The 25219-nt window shown below is 35.6% G+C and overlaps 1 protein-coding gene across 2 annotated transcripts in view; it reads left to right on the top strand.

Moving 5' to 3' along the window:
* The window catches only part of LOC114054252 (carbonic anhydrase-related protein), a 183067-nt gene extending 158343 nt beyond the window's left edge, over positions 1 to 24724 (top strand). For both annotated transcript variants that reach the window (XM_027877430.1, XM_027877429.1), the window contains exon 9: positions 19961 to 24724. The gene's annotated coding sequence lies outside the window, so the exon portion shown is untranslated. The remainder of the gene's footprint in view (positions 1 to 19960) is intronic.
* The last annotated feature ends 495 nt before the right edge of the window (positions 24725 to 25219 follow it).

Here is a 25219-nt window from a genome sequence, read left to right as displayed (position 1 = left end):
ATTTAAAAAAATTTAGGCATCTTTAGGGAAATCCATGAATCTGAGGAAAGATACATAAAGGAGAGTGTTTGGGTTAGAATAAAGAAAGGACAAACCAAAGTGAAATCACCATGTATACTAGTGTACTACAGGTCACCCAACCAGATGGAGAGATGGTGAGATTTTTGACAGATTGCAAACCTGGCCTAGAGGTAGGATATGGTTGTCTTGGGGGACTTTAGCTTGCTAATAGTCTTTCTCAGTGGAAGCAAGATTATCTGGTAAAATTTGAATTCTCTTGCTGATAATTTAATCTTTCAAAGGTAGAGAATGTGGTGAGAAATGCCATTCTTGGATCTGAATATAACTATAAAGGAAGCATTGTTCCAGTCTGACATTTACTAACTGTATGGCCATAAGCAAGTCATTTAATTTCTCTGAATCTCAGTTTCCTTATCTGCAGAAAGGAAGTAATAATATTTATACTACCTATCTTACAGGATTTCTGTGAAGAAAGTACCTTGTAAATTATAAAACACTCTATAAATATGAGCTACTTTTATTTTAAAGGATGTGTGTAAAAGAAGGAAGCCAAGATATGCGACTAAGAACTAATCCAAGCTCAGCACAGGACTAAAAGAATAGTGTCAGAGAGGTTAAAACCCAGCATGAAGTTGAAGCTTGTGAAAAATGTTAAAGAAAACAAATAGAACATTTTGAAGGGTTACTGTGTTAGAGGAATAAAGATGAATGAATTGACCCACTGCTTGGGATAGAGTGAGTGATGCTAAGCAGAAGCAATTCCTTTTTTCCTGTTGTGGGCATTTAACTGATGGGAAAACAGAACTGCATGAACTCAGTTACAGCCACACCCCTTCTTAAAAATGGGCAGTGTGTGTGTGTGTGTGTGTGTGTGTGTGTGTGTGTGTGTGTGCTTGTGTGTTTTATATTCAAAATACAGGGATGGAGAGAAAAATATGAAGATCTGGACTGAAGGTGGAGAAGTAGCTTCAATTATGAAGTGGGGATTTCATTCTGACTTGTTGAAAACTTTTTGAATTCTGACTCCATAATGCAACATACTAGCTCTCAATTCCAACTTTGTGTCATCTTTAAATTTGATAGGGGTTCCTACTGTTCATTAGTCTAGGTCATTGGTAAACATGACAGGACAATATTAAATGTCTCTAGTCACATTGACCCATTAACTCACACCCTGGATAAAATGATTCAATCAACCATGAATCCATCTAATTGCACTATCATCCAACCAATATTTCTACATCTTGTCTACAAGATTGTCAGGAAAGACTTCATTAAATGTCCAATTTTGTGTTAACTAGAGTATATTAAAGGTAAATCAGCAGTATCTTCTTTTAAATTCGGCATTTATTTCAGACTATCATTAGACCAAAAATGTCTCCATAAAAATGTTTCTGAAAATGTACTGGGGCCATGTACTTTAATATATGTGTTCATTCATTTTAATTGTGAAAATACTTGTATGAATGAAAGCACATTCACGTGATCATGTCATACCTCTTCAATCAGACTATGATATATTTGAGGTCAGGGACCATGTCTTTATATTTGTGTCCCCTACAGCACCTACCACAGCTGCTGATGAATAGTTTTTGATCAATAAATTCTTAATGATTTAATTTTTGTATCTCTACGGCATAAAGAGTGGAACTTTGGGGTTAGTGGCTTGAACTTCTACTGAGATTTAGGAAAAAAGATTTTGTATAAGTGATAGGTTGTTATAATGAAATTTAGTCAGGGATTTAAAATCAGTAGGTATTTATTCTTTGACTCACTTGTTACTCAGTATGTCATTATTAACTCTCCATTTAGGTCTGAATTTTTTTTTCTTGGGATCCCCATATTAATTATTGTTTTTTTTTTAGTTTGTTATGGTCTATAACTCAGCTATTCAATTGATCTTCCTAAAGCATAACATGACCATGTTAATGCCCCTACTTAGTATTCCCGGAGGCAATAGGATAAAATATAATAGCCTCTATTTGGCTTATAAAACCCCGTAGAATCTGGCTCCCTCCTGACTTTCCAGTCTTTTTACATCTTATCCTTCTTTTATGTTTTTCCCCCATCCTCCCTTTCCTTCCCCCTCCCCATGATCCAGTGACACTGATCTCCTTGCTTGACGTGCACTAGGTACCCCATCTCCTGACTTATCAGTTTCACAGGCTGTCCCTTATGCCTGGAGCTCTCTCCCTTCTCATCCCCACTTCTTGGCTTCTTTGAAATCACAGCTAAAGTCTCATCTCCTTGAAGAAGCCTTTCCAAATTCTCTTTAATGTAGGTGCCTTCCTCTGTTGATTATTTCCTATTTATCCTGTATATAACTTGTTTGTACTTAGTCGTTTACATGCTGTCTATCTCAGTAGACTGTGAACTTTTTGAGAACAGGGCCTATATTTGATTTTCTTTGTATCTCCCCAATGCTTAGCACAGTGCCTGGCACATAGTAGATGCTTTATAAATGCTAGTTGACTGAGAGTGAAATTATTAAAGTGATGTAGGTCAAATTCCTATCAATACTGTGAAGTGAGGTAAAGCATAACTGATGGTCATCTTGATATTCTACATTCCACAGTATATCAAAAGACTTGGAGGAAGTTTCCAGTATATTGGGAGGATTTATGGGAAGATACGGGCACGATCCACTGAAATTGATGAGAAGGCATTTACCTAAGTCTGTACTGTCAGAAAGAGTATCCGTATTGCTGGATTCACAGAATCTGAAGGATTATTGAAGTGTTGAAGCATAAGTAATAGAGACAGCCCTTTTACTTCTTGCAATATGTCAAGACTTGAAACTGACCTCTCACCATGGGAACAAAATGGAGTAGGTATATTGGAAGGATCACATGAGTTGGAGTGGTGGTGTAAGGTAATTGGACAGTCTTTTGACATAGAGCAAAACAATTGAAAATGAGAAGGAAATGTGTAAGGGATGAAAACCAACACAGAGAACAAATAAATCAGAGGTACTTGGGGGTGCAGAGTATAATATATCAAAAGCAGTTAGTGCCCTTATAAATAATAATAACAATAGGTAGCATTTATATAATGCTCTAAAGTTTTCAAACACTTTACAAATATTACCTCATTTTTTTCATCACAATAATCCTGGGAGATAGGTACTATTACTATCTTCATTTTATAGATGAGAAAACTGAGGCAGACAGATGTTACTTAAGTAACTTAAGTAAGTTGTGTGTTAAGTCACACAACTAGGAAGTGTCTGAAGCTGGTTTTGAACTTAGATCTTCTGACTCCAGATCCAGCATTCTATTCACCTTACCATCTAGCTATTTCTAATAAATGCTTGTTGACTGACAAAAATATCTATCAAATCCACATCTGTAAGTCACTTCATATATCTTGGAATACACTGTCTGTGTTGAAACTTTTATAGGATCATACATTCATAGATCTAGAGTTGGAGAGGACCTTAGATACCATCTAGTTCAAACCCCTAATTTTACAGACAAGGAAACTGAGACTCAGAGATATTGCTTTCATTCAAATTTCAATCAGACAGAATTTAAAGTATATACCATATGAGATAAAGTGTATTAGAAACTGGGATACAAAAATGAAAAAAAAGTCTGTCCTCAAATTGCTTATTGTCCACTAAGTGGTTTTCTTTATAATATAGTTTTAAAATAAAAACTAGGAAAACTGGTCAAAATAATCAGATTTCTATAAAGCAAGAAAGTTTCTATTTTCTTCCAAATAAGTATAATAAATATAATAAATAATATGATATATAAATATATAATATAATCTTATAATAAAACTAGAAAATACTTTCACAGAATATCAGTAATTCTCAAGTTTAAATTTAATGATTACAATAATAATTCAAACATAATTCAATAAATTAGATTATCCTTATGATTTGTTTTTTATTAATTGCTGTACGTAAGAAAAAAATCCTCCTGGTTATGATTCTTTTCAAATTTATCTAGGCTATTCCACAACCACAATCATGATGGTTTTTAAGGTCAATATACATCTGCAGGGATCCTTCCATATGGTTTAGTGGCCTTCATTTCTATTTGAGTTTAATACTACTGTTCTATATGAACCCCACCCCCCTTTAAACATTTTTGCTGAAAAACTTTATTGACTCTCAGGATGAAATCATTCCAATTTGTAAACATTCTGTGCAATGTTAAAACAATATAATTCTCACAAAATATTAATTTGAAAAGTATAGGCTTGCATAGAATTTTAGAGATTGAGAAGTTAAGGTAACCTTTAGCAAATAAATATATTTTCATGAAGTAATTGATTATAACCTTAAATTTAAACTTTTCTTGACCTAATGCCATCTCCATCTTAATCTTATTTTAATGCAATCTTAGATTGCTTATAATGGCATGCTGAAAGGGGAAACATAATTTTTGGCAAATGTAAATGTCCATTCAGACTTCATTGGTGGTATACACACCATAGTATTAAAATTGGTCAACTCAATAATATAGAATATAATGTTGTGAACATGAATAATAATGTCATTAATAATCTAAATCAGTCCTTTATATCACATTTCTGTATTTTAAATGTTTTCATAGGAAACAATACTGAAAACCCACATTTACTTATAATTAGGCTTAATGCAAACCTTTCCTCATTACAATAGTTGCCCAAATTCCATTTCAACTTAATTTCATTGACTTTGATTTCTAGACCAAAAGCATTAAGCTTGAACTAGTGAAAAATGTATAATATGTGCATTCAATTAAGAAGTAATTAGATACTCAATCACCCTTACAACACACAAGGGATTAGGCAAGGAAGAAGAAAAATGTGATTCACTGTAGTGTATAAAACAGTTCTGTTAATTAGTTTAGTGCTAATTGAGATTGAGAAAGTGTCAAAGCTTCATAACACAGGTTTACCTTAAATGAACCTTAAAAGCACAATTTTAAGTTTTATGTTACTTTTGTACAAGGTAATGTGGACCTTGCTAACTAATTTCCATAACAATGGTTTGTATAACTTTGGCCTCTGACCAAAATATTCCCTTCCTACTTCTTTCTTCATTCCCTCCTTTCTTTTCTCCTTCCTTCTCTTTTTCCCTTCTGCATGTATACAATAAATAGGGTGGAGTTTCTAAGCCTTGACCCCTGGGTGCCTATTTCTTGGGTGTTTTCTTCTTCTCTACAATAGTCCCATTACTTGCCATACCTGCACCTCATATTCTGGCACCTGCAGTTCCAAACTGCATCAACACCACTTCCTCACCCAGTCCAAAGATTGGATTGTTCTGATGATCACTCCTAAGGTTCTTAATTCTAGGGCCCACCTTTCCTCCTATTCCCTGCCAATTCCAGCTTTGAGGGTAAGTCATGTTAGACACCTCTCTCTCTGGTATTGCCAAATTTTGTTCCCTTTCTATTCATCTCTGCCACTCACCTGATTTTTTTGGGACACCACAATTCCTAGTTATAAGCCTGCCCTTTTTCTCCTTTCCCCCAAATATGAAGCATCTACTATGTTCAAAGCACTCTATTATGTTGGCCTTCAAGTCAAGGAATATAGAATTCTGCTGAGGTAATAAGACTTAATACACTTTAGAATATGATTAATGCATAAAAGGAGGATCAAGTACTATATTAACATAATAGGTTCAAAATGGTAAAGGAGCTGAATATTTAAATAAAAATGTAAGTTTCTTAGTAATATTTCAAAGATTACAAAAGGCTCTTCCTTTGCATTAAAACTACCATTTTGAAATATGAACTCTTCTTGTCTGCTAAGGCAACAGTGATTAAAATGAGAAAATATTTAGCAAAATTTTCCATATTATGAGCACAGTACCATTTTAAATCAGTAGTGCAAAGAGCTGGATTATATTCATATGTATCCCCAATTTGAATAACACAACAATAACAAGTGACACATATAGTGCTTTATAAACTTTTTCTCATTTAATCCTTACAAAAAATCTGTTGGGTAACTCCTATAGATATTATTGTCCTTATTTAATGTTACTCCATCAGTCAATAAGCATTTATTTATTTATTTTAATTTCACTTATTTTTTCTGAACTTAAATAAAACAAGCATTTCTATAACAGAGTAGAAAAAAAGATGATTGTACATGAAACTGCAAATCTATTACGTGCAACTTGCTTTTTCTTTTAAATATATGATAATATATAATATATATGTATATATTTAAATATGTAATAAAGTTATCATGTAACTTTTCCCTCCTTTTTTCTTCCCCCACCTTGCCTATTATACACACACAGACACATATGTATGTGCATATATGTATATGTGTGCATACATACATATATGTGTTTATATATACATATATATCTGCAAAACCATTCTACACATACTTCTATTTATCAGTTCTTTCTCTGGACACAGATAATATCTTCCTTCATATGTCCTTTGTAGTTAATTTGGGTATTTATAATAGTCAAAATGACTTAATCACTCAAAGTTGTTCTTAAAATAATATTGTTACTGTATGCAGTGTTTCTCTTGATTCTGCTCATTTTCACTTTCATTATTTCCTGCAAGTCTATCTATGTTTTTCTAAGATCATCAAGCTCATTATTTCTTATAGCATAGTAGTATTTCATCACAATCATATACCACAACTTGCTCAGCCATTCACCAATTGACAGGCATCCCTGCAATTTTCAGTTTTTTGCCACCACAAAGATAGCTAAGCATTTATTTATAATGCGCATTTGTTAAGTGGCTTCTATGTGCCAAGCACTGTACTAAGTACTGGGGATATAAAGAAAGACAAAACAAAATGAACAAAAAAAGACAATCCCTACTCTCAAGGAACTTCCCAGTCTAATGGGAGTGATAACATGTAAACAAGTATGTAGAACAAATCACACACAGAATAAATCAACAGAAGGAAGGTACTAGAATTAAGGGGTATCAGGAAAGGCTTCTTGTAAAAGGTGAGATATTTAGTGTACCTGAAAGGAAGGCAGGGAGGGTAGGAGATGGAGATGAGGAGGGAGAGAATTCCAGGCATAGGGAACAGTCAGTGTTCCCAGAACAGGGACATGGAGTATCTAGTGCAAGGAATAGCAAAGAGGCCAGTGTTATTAGACTACAGAGAATGTGTATAGGCAAAGTATAAAGAGTAAGATGGAAAGGTAGGAAGGAAGCAGGTTATAAAGGGCTTTGAATGCCAAGTAGAAGATTTCAAATTTGATCTTGGAGGTGATAGGGAGCTACTACTGTAGTTTATTTAATGGTGGAAGGGAAGGGGTGACTTAGCCCTGAGTTTTAAGGAAAATCAATTTGAAAGCTGAGTGGTGGAGGATGGATTAGGGTGAAGAGAAATTTGAGATGGGAAAACAAGTCAACAGGGTTTCTCAATAGTCCGTGTGTGAGTTGATGAGAGTCTGTATGAGGGTCGTGGTAATGCCAGAGAAGAAAAGGGGAGGGGAGGAGATGAGCAATATTATAGAGGCAGAACCAACAGGACTTGGCCACAGACTGGATATGGAGAGTGAGAGAGAGAATGAAGAGTCAAAGATGATCCAGGTTGCAAGCCTGGGTGATTGGGAGAATAGGGAAGTTAGGCAGAAGGGAAGCTTTGAGGGGAAAGATAATGAGTTCCATTTTAGACATATTGAGTTTAAGATATCTATAGAACACCCAGTTCAAGATGTGTGAGGTCAGTTGGAGGGAAAGTTAAAGGAGAGGCTAGAGTTGGATAAGTAGTCCTGGGAGTCATCAGTGTAGAGATGACATTTGAATCCACAGTTGCTGATGAGATGACCAAGTGAGAAAGAATAGAGGAAAAAGAGAGGAGGGCCCAGGACAGAGTCCCTGTGGGACAGTCCTGTTTAGTTCACTCATTGACTGCCAAAACAAACAGGAGCCTCACACCTATATCTCATGGATACTTTCTGCTAAGAGAATCTGGAAGGTGCTAGACATGGTGAATGCCAAAAAACATCATAAAGAATTGAATTGACTTACAACTGTTCCTATATTCATTGAGAAGGAAATCAATATGATACTTGTTATACATGTCTCACTTAGAGCACCAGGGCACTTAATGGTACAGTGTATAGAGTACAGGACTCAGAGTAAGGAAGGCCTGAGTTCAGATCTGGCCTCAGATACTTACTAGCTGTGTGACCCTGGGCAATTTACTTAAAGCTGTTTGCCTCAGATTGCTTATCTGTAAAATGAGCTGGAGAAGGAAATGGCAAACTTCTCCAGTATCTTTGCCAAGAAAACCCCAAATAAGGTCATCAAGAGTCGAATATGACTGAAAACAACTAAGCAATAAACAACAAACAGAATTTTAACCAGTATAAAATCAGTTGGCTTAACAAGGAAAAGAAAAGAGCCTAAAAATCACATTGGTCAGTAAATATCTTGACCTACTTGACAAGCAGAATGATATGACTGCTAAGAGTAGCACCTGTTCAGAATATATACTCATTTGTAAAATTTTATGAAGAAGGAAGGTAGAAGATTAGGAATAGTATCACTTTATAAAATAATAAGGAACTATGAGAAGAAAATCATGCTTAAAGAAAGCTTGGGAAGAGACCCACATTAGCAAAACATTGATAGATGAATTGTAAGGATGAAAGCAAAGAAAAAAGAAGTGGAAATGATTTTTAAAGATTTTTATAATATTTTCATCATACAAGACAATAGAATACATTTGGACTCTTAACATCAGCCTCCTGGATGTGCTTTTTGAGGAAGTAGAAGTGATTTTGTAGAAAACAAAGGTGAGAAAAGCAGCTGGACTTCATCAAAAGTATACTGAAGAAGTCTGAACTAGATATTACATATCTGCCTGTGTGTTTGTATATGTATGCATGTCTATACACACATCTTAGATAGACTGCAAATGAAATGAGAACTGCCCTGAATTAAACAGAACGAAGAGAGAAAGCTAGATTGCTTTTGGGAGATTGTATTGTTCTTTAAATGACCTCATCCTTCTCCCTGAAACCAAAGCCTATCTTCTTAAAATGAATATATCCTTCCAGTGATATCATGTAACTGCAAGTCATAGAATACTGCAGTCTCCAAAGAATGGAAATTGAGGGCAGTGGAGAGATGCAAGGTGAGTGTGAGCAGGCTGCCGCAGACCTCAAGCAAGAAATGAGGAAGGTGAAGTGGGATAAAAGATATCACCCAAAATACACGCTCTGAAAAGGAAGATAGTTTGGTCATATAGTAAGAGTGAGGGAAAACCAAGGGACAGCCTGCATGGCTACATGAGTATTCTCCCAATGTCAAGAAGATTTAATGAAGGAGCCCAGCACAATGTGTAGATACCAATGGTGAATTTCTAGAACATGGATGAAAGTTGCACAGAATTGTCAGATGTGAATCAGGTATGATCCAAATTATTGGAGGATTTACCACCTCTTTGAGATGATGGAGCATTTGGAATAAGTGCCCACTATGTACAAGGTATTAGGTTATGAATATATAGAGCTGTTCTGTGTCTTATCTCTTTAACAGTGACAGCAATGATCACAGACGTTCCATTTGATTTTTTAATTATAGACTTCTAATTTTACAGAATGCTCATCCATTATATTTAAAGCACTCCTTTCTCCTCTCTAAAGTAGGTTCAGACACTGAGATATATTTTGCCAGAACTAATTCAATCACTATCACATTTCTATGGCAGTGCAGAAGCTAGAACCTGGAAGCAATTTTTCAGTGCTCCCATGCCTATTAGTTTGCCTCTGGGTTAGCATTCTTATTGCTGTTCATTAATGGCTCTCTCTGTGTCTGTTTCTCTGTCTCTGTCTCTGTCTCTCTGTCCGCCTCTCTCTCTGTCAAAGCGCAAATCAATATCTGGTCTGCAAATTATAATCTGAAAGATTGATCCACAGGAACTGAGAGATTAAGTGTCTTGCTTAAAGTCACAAAGCAAGTAGTATCTGATGCAGGACCTGAACCCAGGTCTTTCTGACTTCAAGATCAAAATCTCAAATTCAACTTGTCCAAAACAAGACTCATTATCTTTCCTCCCCCAAACCCAGCCCTCTTCCTGATTTACTTTTGGCTATCAAGGGCATCATCATCCATTCCAATAACATGTTTATAATCTTGGTGTTATCCTCCTCACACTCACTCCCACATAAACAATTAATTACTAAATCTTGTTTCTCCCTCCACAACATCTCTGTCATACTTGTTTCTTCCTCTAGCACAGCCTCCACCTTAGTTCAGGCTCTTGTCACTTGTCACTTTGCCCACTGCAATAGCCTCCTATTTAATCTCCCCACCTCGAATCTCTTCCCCACTTCAGTCTGTCCTCCACAGAACTAGAAAAATGGTTTTCTTAAAATGCAGCCCTGACACCCCTTTCCTCCCCCAAGCTCAATTAATTCCACTAAAGCGGCTCCCTATTGCCTCTAGTATCAAATATAGACACCATTTAGTATTTAAAATTCTTTACAACCTGTCCCTTTCCTTACTCTCTAGCCTTTTCAAACATTACTTCTCTCCATGCACCACAGTTATGCTTAATAAATGCTTTTTTATTGGTATACTACACTGCCCCTCATAATTTATATGTATGCTATGTATAGTATATTCAAATTGACATATAATATATATGTATGTGTATGTATGTATATATACATATATATTTTCTGGGTGACCTAGTTCTCGGGAACAGGAGAACTGGTGCATATGTGGACATGCTATGTAGCCTATCATATGCTTGGGAGTAGCCTTTATCTATTGGTTTTATAGCTGGAACTTTGTCTTTAAAACTACCTGACTGAACACAGCATGTGCTTTTTCATCTGAAAATAAAGGACTCCTTCACTCATAGTTGGTGACACAATGTGGTAAGGGGGTAGGGCCTGGGGACCACCATTCTCTTCCCTTCAGTTATGTGACCCTAAGAAATGGACCTGGGGGTTTGTATTTTTTCATTTATCTTTTTTAGTTCTAGGTACAAGGAGTGGAGTTTCTGACTCTAGTACTTGAAACATGGGGATATAGTAGTAGAGGAATTCAGGCCAGGTGATGCAGGCAGCCTAGGAAAGAAGCCTTGGCATGTTGGTCCAGTGGGGCTTTGAACTTGAATTTGATGGGACTAACGCTATATGAAATCGGAGTTAAGCTGTAAACCTAATCTACTAATTATGCCCCTAAGGTACTGGGGAAAATGTTTATACATTTGTTCTTTCTGTATCTTTGAAGTAAATATCTTTGTAAAAACTAACTGGATATTAAATGGTTAAATGGAATTGGGGTGCCTGTCACTAGACTCCTAAAATGGGGCAAAACAATTGGTAGAGGCCAGAGCCAAAGGCAGAAAAAAGAGAATTCCTAACCCACCTCAGGATACCAGAGAACCCTGGGGGTAGGAGTAAAATGTGGCAGACCTCACCCTCAGAATGTAGGGCCAGAACAACTCATGCAAAATCCTCACCATCATCATTACCCTCCTCCTCCTCCTCCTCCTTATTATAGTTAGCATTTATATAGCCCTTTAAAGTTTCCAAAATGCTTCGCATATTTAATTCTCATTTGATTTTCACAAAACCTTGTAAATTAGGTGTTATTATTATTTCTACTTTGCAGAAAAGGAACTTGAGGCTCAGATAGCTTTGTGACTTGCTCAGGGTCACACAACTGGCAGGCATCTGAAACAAGATTGGGACCTTAATCTTCTTAATGCTATCTCCAGCACCTTATTCAGTGTGCTAGCTGTTCCAGAATTTTTAGGAAGAAATAATAAAGGTGCTGATATTTTTGGATTTGATGAAAAAGATGAGCATTTTCCTAAAAAGTAACAATATAATCCATATTGGAGGGAGAAGGAAAAGAGTGATGAGAGGAAGGGATGAGACATTTTCTACATGACTTTGCTTCTGAACTCTTGCCTTTCAGCTTTTTTAACAGAAACATTGGACTTTGTTTTAAAATGCAACTTTCCTGCCTTAATCTGCAAAGCTCTGGAACTGATTCAAATATTTCTTGAAGTTGGGTCAGTTCTGTGACATTCAGAGACAATAGAGAAGTCAGACCGGTGTGTGTACATGTGCTTTTATTTTACTTGGCTACCTCTGACTGTAGCATTTGAGGAAATCCTCCTATGGAGAGTTCATTCACATGCCCCAAGAGACTCTTTGCAAAAGATAATTTGAAGCTCAAAACTGCTGAAATAAGTGAAACTTTCTTGGATGGTTTAGAAGGCATTTCAGAATCCTGTAGTGCCTCAAGATCACAACTGTGAATCCATGATCAATGCAAAGTACTATAATACCATTTCTGGTTATTTGAATTTTCTGATTAGATTTTTTTTTACTTAGGAGAGACCAGATGAATCTATTCATTTCTGAGTTGTTAAAGTATTGATTTGGTGGGCTTACTCTACATGCAAGAATTTTTGCATCTGGGAGAATCTGACATGAGATGCTCTAAGTTTACTTAATTTCTTCAACAACTATTTGTTGAATGCCTGCCACATAAAAGGTCCTGTGGTGGGTGATAACAACAATAATAGCCAGCATTTTTATAGCACTTGAAGGTTTGCAAAATGTCTTACAAATATTATATTATATTCACAACAATCCTGGGGTGTGGATGCTATTATTATTCACATTCTGCAGGTGAGGTAACTGAGAAGTTAAATAATTTGCCCAAGGTCATACACCTAGAAAGTGTCTGAGTCTAGATTTGAACTCAGGGCTGCCTGACTACAGGCCTTGCTCTATACTGCACCACTAGCAGTTTGAATATGGGGGATATAAGTAAAATAAAATGCAGCATATAATGCCATTATTGAAAATTCTATTAAACAAACACATAGTATCTGCCAACCATGGGTAAGGCATTGTGCTAGGTACTGGATACTGGGGTCAATATAGCTATTATTTAATGCTGAGAGACTACCTTCCAAGTTCTGCTAAAGTGTTTGATTGGAGTGATGGTCTAGCCATCTAATTATTTAGCATCTGCAATGAATGCAAGTCATATCAGATAATTCAGAGAACCATAACAAACATGAGCATGCCCAGGATTTGAAGATGATATCTTTTTAGTATTGAAGAGTTTCTTCCTAGATGAAAATGATATCAATGTAGTCAAATGACTGACTCCCTAATGTGAATTATTAATTTGAATTAATTTTGTTATTCAGCACGTATTTACTGAGCCTTCAACTATATATCCTATACAGGGGGGTATTTGACAAATGTTAAATAATAACCTTTTTGTTGTTATTCATAATGTTATTATTCAGTTGGTCTTACTCTCTGCTACCCCATTTGATGTTTTCTTGGCAGAGATACTGGAATGGTTTGCCATTTCCTTCTCTAGCTCATTTTATAGATGAGGAAACTGAGGCAAACAGGGTTAAGTGACTTACCCAAGGTCGTGTCTGAGGGCATATTTGAACTCATGAAAATGATTCTTTCTGGTTCCAAGTCCAGCTTTGTAAAGTAGTGACCTTTGGACTTCACCTAGCTTTATAAAGTAGTGACCTTCAGAAGATCAGAGTTGCCTGAATATTTGCCCTTTGTTTTTGTTGTTGTTTGAGTTTTTTGGATTCTATTATTTATCAAGGTTTGTTTAATAGATTATTATCTTAAAAGAAAGCCTTCATCCTGTCTATCAACTTAGAATACTGTGGTTTTTTGTTCCTTTACAATTTAATGGTATGAATATTAAATATCCAACATAGCATACCTTTGGGACACAGTTGATTTATATATGATATCTGTCAAATATGTAGGTAGAAAATATCCTCATTTTTCAGCCTTAAAGTACCATACAATCAGGAATGAATTCTTAATAACATTTGAACCACTAGACATTTATCTTTTATATAGTTTATACAGGTCAAAATTTATCACAGATGCACATGAAAATACATATCTTGGGTTAGACTGAGGTTTCTCAATGTATGCTAATTATCTTAGCTTTTTCATCTTGTCCATTGAAGTTCATTAATGTTTAAAAACTGCAAAAGAATAAATGGAAAGATTATCTAATTGTTCCTAAATGAAAGATGGATCTCCCAAAGAAACCTTTATTCTTTCAAAGGTCTATTTGTGCTTTATCTGGAGTCAACAAAATAAATGTTTGAAGTTATGATCTTTTATTATGAGAATGAGTTTAAATTTTTTTTGTAGTCAGAGTTGATGGGAAAATTAACCTTCACTTATTGGGAAGGACACTGGACTTGATGTCTGGAGACTTCATTTTAAATCCTGGCTCCAGCTTTTATTAACTGCAACTGTGGATAAATCACTAAATCAATCTGAGCCTCAGTTTCTTCATCTTTAAAATGCAAATAATTGTTGCACTGTGTGCTTAATCCACTGTGTTGTTGTGATGAATTTTTTTTTTGTAAACTTTAAACCTTTATATGTGTGGTAGTATTAATAATTGTTTCATGATTACTTATAAATGTTCTGAATGATTGAACATTTATCAAGTACATAGTATCTGTATGGACTATGCTAGGCATTGGGAAATGTACACAATTTAGATAAGACAGGATCCTTTCTTGCAAGGAGCTTACAGTTTGGAGTGGGAATATGGCATGTGCAAATAGCTATTAGTACAAAATAATACATGAAAAATGCATAAGAGATATAAGCAAAGTGTGTTTTGATGGGAGGCATATAATAGTTTTGTGTTTTATTTATCATTATGTATATAATGTCATTATTATAAATTATATTACATACAGCATTATTTAACTGGCATGAGATACTCTACATAAGTGAATTATATGGCTAATTGAGGGTTTGCCTCAATTCAGAATTAAGCATTCAGGATTTTTTTTGACAACTCCTGTTGATGGAAACCTTTCTAAAACATGTTACAATCCCTTACCTTTTTAAATGAAATTTAGTAGGTATACATACATTTAGTAGGTATATAAAATCAGTAGGTATACATTTAGTAGGCATACATTTTCTTGATGACCCAGCTCATTAGGAACATTCAATTATTAAAATTTTCAATATTATAGTGACACCCCAATGGGCTTTTGAGGTGCGGAGGGCCCATGATGCCTATAGTACATGATATCCTCTTTGATACCCTGGATTTTCTTTTTATTGATTTTCAGTTTCTTCTCTATCAGGCTGATAGCTGTCACTTCGTTTTTGCTCTCACTGGGCCCATCCATGTCTAGCAATAACTTTCTCTGATCTTCTAGCTCACTGTGTTAATTGTGCTGTGGGCTGGGAAACCAGAAAACCAAAATGTTTTTTTTTTCTAAAACAGTAAAGATTCCAGGGGCTCTGTTATGACTCAAGCGCATACACTTTAACACCAAATAAAGGATAATAAGTGCTTAATTAATGCTGATTGATTGATCCATTTTAGTTACTTAGCTGAGCCATATATAGCTAAAACTTTCCCTATGAGCAAATTCAATTGTGGATGGGATAGAATACTAAGTGTTTCAGAGGATGGTACCAATGATGGTTTGGGGGGAACTGTGTGTCATAGACCCCAGGACAGCATTTTGGTTACTGAACACTGGGTTAGCATTTGGGAGACAGTTGTGCTATATGGCACAAGAGGAACATGAGGTAAGGTGTAACGATGAAGGAGCATGCATAGCAGTTGCTAGGGGGAGTAAATATACCATCTCCCAAATGTAGACTATCTTGGGCTTTAGCCAGTTATCATATCTATGTTGATGACTCCCAGATCTATATGTTCACTTTTAGTCCTATCCCTGGGACTAGGAACTGATTGTTCCATCCTTTTTCTGAATTTCTCTGTTTCTAATGAGGATGCCACCATTTTTCCAGTCAATCAGGTTGGCAAACTCAATGTTGTCTTCAACTTATCTCTTTCCCTCACTTTGCACCATTAATTATATGCAATCATTTGCCAAGTCTTGTTAATTCTGCCTATTTCAAAATAATAGCTTTGTAAGGGCTCCATTTTTAAGAAATATTTTCACAAAAGAAGTTACCTTATTATGTACCCCTTACTCCTCTTTGTGCACCCTATAGTCCAGGCAAACAATTATCACTGTTCCTCACGCACACCATTCCATTTCCTGTCTCCATGATTTTGCGATGGCTTTTCACCGGCTCCCTTGCCTAGAATGCACTCTTTCTTCACATCCACCCTTTACAAATCCTAGGTTCCTTAAAAGTTCATGCGTTACTTCTGTTTCCACTCTCCCCTTCCCAGTTGCTAGTACCTACTCCCTGAAACTACTTAGCATTTACTTTGTATATATGTTATATATATATACATATATATATATTCATAAATGCTATTTCCCACTGTTTAGCATAAGCTTTTTGAAGACAGGAACTGTTTCTTTTTTGTCCTATCCCAAGCATGGATCCCAGTGCCCTGCACATAGTAGACATTTAATAAATGCTTGTTGATTAATTGATGGTTTGATTTTGACTTTGTTACCCTAGAACCTTTTTGCTTAATTCCCAGTTTCTTACTTATCATTAACAGATAGGTGACCTCTGAATAATTGAAGTGGTATTAAAAAACAACTTAAATAATATTGCATCTGACTGGTTAGAACAGACTACAGTTAATTTAGTTATATTAATTTGTACACAAAAAATCTGAGGTTAGAGATTCTCTAGTCTAATCTCATTATTTTACAGGTGAGAAAAATGAGGCTCAGAGAATTTAAATGACTTACTGAAGGTCCTACATATAGGATTGAGAAGGTTTGAACCAAGTTCCTTTGATATCAAATCCAGTATTCTTTCTACTACACTATAATACATTATTTGATTTTTACTGTTGAGATTATATTGGATTGTTTGAAAAATGGCTATGTGATCCCTTTGAGGGACAATGAAATACATTAACTTAAAAACTTTTTTTTTTTTTGGTGAGGCAATTAAGTTAAGTGAGGTTAAGTGACTTACCCAGAGTCACACAGCTAGTGAGTGTTATGTGCCTGAGGCCAGATTTGAACTCAGGTCCTCCTGACTCCAGGGCTGGTGCTCTATCCACTGCACCACCTAACTGCCCCCCAACTTAAAATCTTTTATTGTATAATCTGAAAAGATACATTTGGAAATTTTAATCATTGCATTTTGGGAAAAAAATAAGTGGTAGATGTGGAATAGTAAGGCTTCATATTTTTTTTTTACTTTTAGTAATGAAATAGTAAATTTTAATCAATTATTCATAATGTTGTTATATCCTATGCCAACTATAATATATTGTTATTTTTTAGACAGACTTCCTCTGTCTAAACAACAAGGTTGGTTAACTTAAGGCATGGATTCATTCCCTATTTTGGTTAGTCAATTTCACTCTAGTCTAGGGTTGCAAATACACTCAAATCAGGATCAATGTAAAGTTCTAGCATTATCGCAGTAAAGAATGGTACATCAGGTGTCTTAGGACCAGCCTAATTCAGAATAACTCCTGTACTCACCAGTCTGGATGCTGGATGATGAAGTTTTCGGCTACAGTAGCTCTTGAAGACTTCTATTAAGTCATAGGGAGGTGTGATCCCCGACAATGGAGGGATAAAATTATAGATTTTTGAAGTGTTAAATGAAATAGCAAAAATGAAGTCCTAGACAGGTTTAAACACAAGACACAGACACAATTGACACATCCAATCTCTCTGTCACACACACACACACACACACACACACACATATCTATTCAAGTACAAGATGAGGGAAATATACTAAAACAAAGGAACTGAAGTTTTTCATGTGTTGCAAACTTAGTAGAGGCCAATGGTGTCATGTAGCAGTCAAATGCACTGTAACCTTGCAAGGTCATAGGAGAAATGTATGACAGAAGTGAAAGACTTGATATTCTGCTCTGCTCAAACCTTCTGGAATATCATATTTTATTTTGGGGCATCATATTTAAGAAAGTTTACTTGCAGACAAACTGGATGATAGTAACTGGGATGGTAAGAGGCTTTGAATGTCTTCCATGTGATGATCATTTGAATGAACTCCACTTTGTATTTGCCTGGTACCTACTCCCAGGATATGTTTATCATTTCTAATCTAATTACCACACTATTAACTACACTGAATTTCAATATCTGACATTATTAGGTTTTAAAAAATATATATATCATAGAATCTCTAAATCAGGAGGAACTTCAAAGACTCTATTCCCATCCATACCTGAATAGAAATCTCCATGCAACATCACTAACAAATGATGAAAAGTGGTACCTACTTCCAGGATATGTTTATCATTTCTAATCTAATTACCATACTATTAACTCAGGCCTTGATTGGTGTACCACTGCCCTCAGCCTCGTCTTCCTTCTGATTAGAGGGCCAGAGGAAAAGAGTACCAAAGTCATCCTAATTCCTTCCTTTATAGAGGGTAGAAGCTATTCTTTTAGCTTACTCCACTTTGCATCTGCTGTTCTGCCTAGTTTCAACTCCATGGAACAAGATATTCCCATGCTGGAAGCCCTTTATATTCCCCTATCCCTCACCCCTTTCCTGTCTCTCTTTTAGACTGTAAGCTCCTTCAGGGCAGGAACTGTCTTTTTATTAATCACATTTCTAGAGGTTAGCACAGTCTTGCACATAGAAGGTGAATAATAAACATTTACTAGACTGGAACTAGAAATATTTCACCCAGAAATAAGAACATGTATTGCGGGAAAATCCATATCTTTGAATACTTGAAGTGCTATCTGTAGAAGAGGAATAAGATTTTTTTCTTGCCAAAAATTCAGAAAAATAGGTGAAAGTCACAGAGGTAGATTTTTAGCTCTATGTAAAGAAATATAAGGTAATGAAGACAGCTGTTAAGAAGTAGAATGGGCTGACTTGGGAGGCAGTGAATTACTCATCATTGGGAGACTTCAAGTAGAGGCTAAATGATCATTTGTTAGTGATGTTGCATGGAGATTTCTATTTGGGTATGGATGGGGATAAATGTCTTTGAAGTTCCTCCTGATTTAGATTCTATGATATAATCTTTTTAAAACCTAATAATGTCAGATATTGAAATTCAGTGTAGGTGAACATGTGAAAAGATTTTTGGTAGGCATTTCCCATAACGCTGGAGGTAGGACCAAGGCCATAAAGATTTGGGTAGCAGTTTTGTATAATGCTGAGAGGTATGGGAAAAGGCTGGAAAATGTGAAAGAGGAATAGAAGGGTCTTCCTCCTAGCATGGCCAGTAGAGGTGGGAGCTAGCAGCAGCAGAGCCAGAAGTTGGCAAGCAAAGTCCAAGGAGATCTTGGGCTGTGATTACTGTGAAATTATGCTGAGAGATAGAGGTGTTAACCAGGAGCTGGCCTAACAGTAGCAGAAGTAGAAGCAAAGGAGAGAGCAGATTGCTGATGGAAGCAGGTGAGTAGCGAGGTACATACACTGCTCTTAATGAAGGTCTTTATTCTGACCGGTGCTTCTGGGATTCTATCTGCCAATACTGTGAGCTTTGTGAGAAATATGACTGAACCTCTAGGCAGAAGGGGGGAAGAAAAAGTGGTACTCACAAAGATGGATTATAGTTTGGAAGCTTGGATCAGAATTTCTTTTCTGTTCTTTGTATGCCCTACAATAAATCTACTCTATGCTTAAATGCTTATTATTAGCCTAATGTTTTTAGGGGAACTGAAGAGCCCTGCCTCCAGTGGAGAACTAGAAACAAATTAAGTTCAAATGTTTTCAGGGACTGAGCCCTTACTGAGGTATTATTGAAGAGTCTTTTGTATTAAGTCAGGTCCTTGTGAGTCTAGAGTTGAAGTTCTAAGCCATGGTTGACAGCCACAAAAATTCCAATGAATCATCTTCCATGTAAATACATTTCTGTTGGATTGGATGGGGAAATTATACAGATATAATGTCTGAGCAACAAGTATTTTTTGAAATTTCTATCTTTTGCTGTCATGAAACTTTTACTTTTCATTTTTACTATCCTCCTATTTGGACATAAACAGACTTTCAAACCTGCTGTGGAGGAATTTCCATAATATAATTGTCCTATTCTTTTTGCAGGGAAGGGGAGACAATGGTCCCACAGTGCCCTTGGATGAGAAATGAAAACTGTGGAGCCGCTGCTTCAGTTTACTCACAAAGCTCGCATTGTCTGCCTTCATCTCATTTCGCCTTGATAGACAGCTCTGACAGTTGCTCTGTCCACACAATCCAGTGAAATTCTAGAAATGGCTATATGTTAAAAAGAACCATGTTATATTCTCAAGTCACTACTGTTAATGTTCTCTAAGTATTCTAAGTATTTGCATTACAGTGTTTTATAGTTGGGTGCAACATGAATGATGCTAGTTTTTTCTGATTTGTTGTAAATGTGAATATGTAGCATGTATCAGTTTTGTAGACAGTTGGGAAAAATCAACACCCGACATTGGTAATTCTTCATTTCCTGACTGTAACTGAAAATTCTACTCACTCAGTGAACAGTGTAATTCGTGATAAAAAAATACATGTTTCAATCAAGAAGAGCATACAACTTCAAAATGTGGTATAAAAGCATAGTATAGAAAAAGATTTTACCTAGCTTTCTCTCTCTGTTTCTATACCTCTCTACCAAAAGTATATCTAAATATATTTCATGTGGAGTGCAAACACTTGGGAGTCTTAACTTTGTACATAGAGAGTATGGAAAATGTTTCGGTAATTATCAACCTGATGGAATATACACAATGTATATATTTCTCATGTTTTAAGAAGATCAAATCTACTTGAGGTACTAGAGGCTATATAATTTTCTACGGAACAGCAGATAAATAGAACAGAACAGACAGGCCAGACAGGATGTGAAAGAAAATGATTTTTTAAAAAAAGTACTCAGATTCTAGGTGTACTCTAGATTGACAGGTGATATCAGGCATACTATTTGGAAGTATATATTCATTTCCATGAATTAAAGAGGAAATTTAACACAGGCACTTGTTCAATTATTATGGTTTTGTTTCTAGGACTTGAAATTTCTTTCAATGAGTTTCAGTTTTAAAACAAGCACACTCATGTTTCCAGTTTGCATGGACTATATTAAAACCCTCACATGGCAGGGCACAACAGTTTTAAATAGTCAGCAAATTACAATTTTACTAAACAACAGTTAAAATTTGTAAAACAAAGCAGGGTCATCATCCTGCTTTGGTGTGAATTTATGGCACAAAATGACATTGAACATTTTTTTAGCCCTTATGCATAGTGATAGGAAGTAACATATGGAATAAATCCCCCCCCCAAAATCTTTGTTCTAAATATCAAAACTAAAGATAGAAATTCTAATAGAGATGTAAGAATGCATTTTAATGGGCAGCATGGTGTATCAAATTAGAGAGTTGGCCTAACAGTCAGGAAGACCATTTCAATTCATATTTTTGATACATATTCACTTTGTGGCCCATTCCTATATTCCCGGTCTTCTTCTACATTACTCCCCTCTATGTACTCTGCTATCCAATGACACCAGCCTCTACCTCCTAGCTGACTTGGCCTCCTTCAAATCTCAGCTAAAGTATCACCTTCTCCAGGAGGCCTTTCTCAGTCCTCCTTAATTTTAATACCTACCCTCTGAAATTACTCTCAATTTATCTAACATAGACTTTGTACATAGTTGTCTGCATATTATCCCCACCCATCATCCCTTTAGACTATGAGCTTCTTCAGAGCAAGGATAGTTTTTTTTTGCCTCTCTTTAAGTTCCCAGCACTTAGCACAATGCCTGACACATAGTATGTACTGCATAAATGTCTGTTGACTGACAAAGAGTGCGGCAGGCACTCCTTAAGACTTTAAGTTGTAGAGAAGGTGATAACCTGTACTAGTAGAAGCAGCACCTCACCTAGAACTCTCTATGTTAATAAAATTATAGATTTAGTTAAAAAAAAAGTGATACATTTTAGGATGTGACACAAGAGGGATTATGATGCAAATAAGAAGATCAATAAGATGAAGGTAAATATTCCAGAAGTAATAAAATATGTATCTGAAACTCTTAAAACTGAGGATTGGGTAGGAAAGTGGTATAGTGTGGTGTGGGGTGGGGTGTGTGTGTGTGTGTGTGTGTGTGTGTTTGCATGTACGTGTTCGTGTGTGTGTCTTGGAAAGTAAGGGGGTTGAGCTGTGTCCAGTCAGGAGTAGGAAGAGGGTCTGGAAAGAGGGAGCTTTCCAGCAAACCAGTGTCCAAGCAAAGCAGTTTTCATTTTCTGGAAGAAGATAATGATAAAGGGAAACAGCTCTTCACTCACAGCAGCTCCCAGTCTTGAGCTAATTTAACAATGTAACAAATACTTCTTAATCATCTATAGTGTGCAAAAGATTGTGCTATGCTCTGGGAATACAAAGGTAAAATGAAAATTGCTTTCAAAAGAGCTTACATTCAACTGAGACAAATTTGCAGGGGTGGGGATAGGAGGTTATGGATTATACCTTCTGCCAGCCCTTCCCACCATTCTTTTCGCCCTACTCCAAACACAAAAATCTTCTTAAAAGAATTAATACAGGTTTACTTTCATGACAGTCAAATAAACCTAGTGCGAGTTCAGGTATGCTCTCTCCCCTCTGACATTTTCTCCCACCCTTTTTGATAATGCCAGAAATTCTTAAAAAATCAAATATCTTGTCAAAATATTTTTCTGGCTTGTAATTTTACTTAAGGTGTAAGTCAGCTGAAAAATTTAAATATCAAACCCTTCCCACTTTTCATGCAATGTGAGGGTAAAGTAAGCAGGATGGCATTAAATGCCTGAAGTTGTGAAAGGACCAACTCAGGGGAAAAAAAAACACGGGGGCACTAACATTCTAAAAAGAAACTAACAATTTTACCTAAGATGTGCCATGCTTATCTTAAAAAGAACATGACAAATGCTTTGCATGCACTGAGGTATTTTTGTCTTGTAGTTGTTAATATAGACAATTTTGCTTTTCATGATTTACGAAGATTTTTATCTTAAAAGTGTGTTTAGCATTCATTATAATGGAACTTCTTCAAGTTCACTTGTTAACTGAGGTATTACTGTATTTGAAAGGGAAACTCATTCAATCTTGGGTTTCTCCTGTATTAGTAATATTATTTTTGTTGAAATTAAATATCTGATGTGATTTTTGTTTGCTTATTAGAGCCTAGACTTGGTCTCTGAATTGAAAAAAAAATATTACTTGAAACAAAAATATATAGGAGACAATTTTTATTTCATCAGGAGTTTTCTTAATGATGTCTGTAATTTTATTTCTCTTCTAGGAAAAAGGTAGTGATAATTTTGCTAATGATTAATACGGACTGGTTTATTACTAAACGGCCTCCAAGTTATCCCTGAGAACTTTATCTTTTATTTCATGGGACATTCATTTTGTTTTAACAGTACAAAAATAAGTTTGACTATCTCTTTATTGAACAAGTCATAAAAAATGATGTTCTGTAAACCATATGTTTCTCAGATCATGCATGATGAAAGAGCCTTATACTGTATTCTGGGAATGAAAAAAAAATTACCATTGAGTTATTAGTTAGGACTTGTTACTCAAACTATTATTATTTAAATTGTAAATATTTCTTACTCCTGCAAATCACCATGTGCATCTGTAGAAGACTAGAAAATGTGTATTTCTCTCCCCTTTCTCCATTTTATACCACTTTATGGGTAGTTGTAATATTAGGACAGCAAATATTGACCTTATGATGGAATGTGAAAGCTATTTATTCTATATAAACATATAAATAAAATACATCTCTTGAATTGTACCATATTGTGAAAAATATGAGGTGTGACAGGGAAAGTGATGTAATGTCACCCTTAAAAATATACACACAGAGAGCGTTATTTCCTTTTCCCATGTTCTCTTCCTTTGTTTATAGTAGTTTCCTGTGTTACTTAGTACACACAGTCAGAGTTGGCTACACTGACTGAGGAAAGTAGTGGGTTATCAGATGTGACCCTTCAAACATTGTTTGAGTGCCAACCTTTTTAAGAAAAAGAGAAATTACTCTTTAAATTGGAGCTCTTCTGACCTAGGCCTAAGCTTACATTATAAGGATTTTTAAAAATCTGCTTTAACTCTCTTACTTTGTATGTGATTGCTCATTTGGAAATGAGGCGATTGTATTTCTGTTGCTGAAGATGGAATGAATCTCTTCAAGCTGAGTTCTTTCAACACACAAGCCCGACACTGGAACCCTGTAGAGCTTTAGCTATTGAACAAAACTCAAGAAAAAAATTCCTAGAGATGCCACGAAGGCCCTGATCTGCCTGCATTAGTTCCATTGGGCCTCGTTCACTCCCAGAATAACTCTATAGGATAATTCCTTTGATAAGCTTTAATTGCTTTAGAGTTAGACTGGAATTCATTTGGCCTCAATGGGAATTTTTTTTGGTGGAATTACATTAGAATCTGGTCCAATGGGATTTTTTTTTTTACATGCAGATCAAAGTCAGTACATTAAAAAGAAGAGATTTTCTCTTAGTCACATAAAATTTTATAAAATGCAGGAAACTTCTAATCTTATCAAAACATGAGACTAGTGCCAATGTGACTCCTTGAAATTGCAGTCATGTCTAATAACTTTCCTTTAAGATACTTTGTAAGAATGTTTCCAAATAGTCATTGAACAACTACATTAGCCTGCATAATATATCCTTTTCCTTCTGCCTCTTCTACTATAGAAAGTGTATTCATTTAAAAAATAGAGTTGCACTTTAAATGAATGTACCACATTTGGGCATCACTTTCCTCACCCCAAAAATTTACTGTATTGATTGTATGACCTTGTAAAATATACTTAATCTCTCTGGACTCTACATTCTTCATTCTTAAAGTAAGGGTATTGACTAGATCACCTCTAAAGTTCCTTCTAGTTCTGAGTTTATGATCCTAAGAAAACATTGTTCATTTCATGGAAATTCTCTTATATTAGTTGTACAGGACAGGAATCAGTTCATTAATAAGACTCACTTGACATCATAGCCAAAATCAATGTGGCACTCTGTGGGCAGCCACACAAATTCAAGCAGAACACATAGACAAAAAATAATTAAACAAATGACTGAATCATATGAATTTGTTTGTGAAAAAAGAGGTGATTGCAATATCTCAGGAACAGGTCATTGTTATCAGCAGTTACAGAAAGGTTGTTCTTAAGAAGCCTGTACTTAATGAGCAATTCAAATTATTCAGGGAAATGGTAGAAACTTTGCAACACATCTAAAGAAGCTGCAAAAAATTTAGCATTATGAAATATCTAGAAAAACACAATTTGATTCAAGTAATTAGAAGGATGCATCAGAAACT

This window comes from Vombatus ursinus, unplaced genomic scaffold, assembly GCF_900497805.2.
Source record: "Vombatus ursinus unplaced genomic scaffold, bare-nosed wombat genome assembly UNPS02014812.1, whole genome shotgun sequence".
Taxonomy (NCBI): Eukaryota; Metazoa; Chordata; class Mammalia; order Diprotodontia; family Vombatidae; genus Vombatus; species Vombatus ursinus.
Note: the sequence above shows the minus strand (reverse complement) of the source record. Positions and strands in the feature narration are given on the sequence as shown.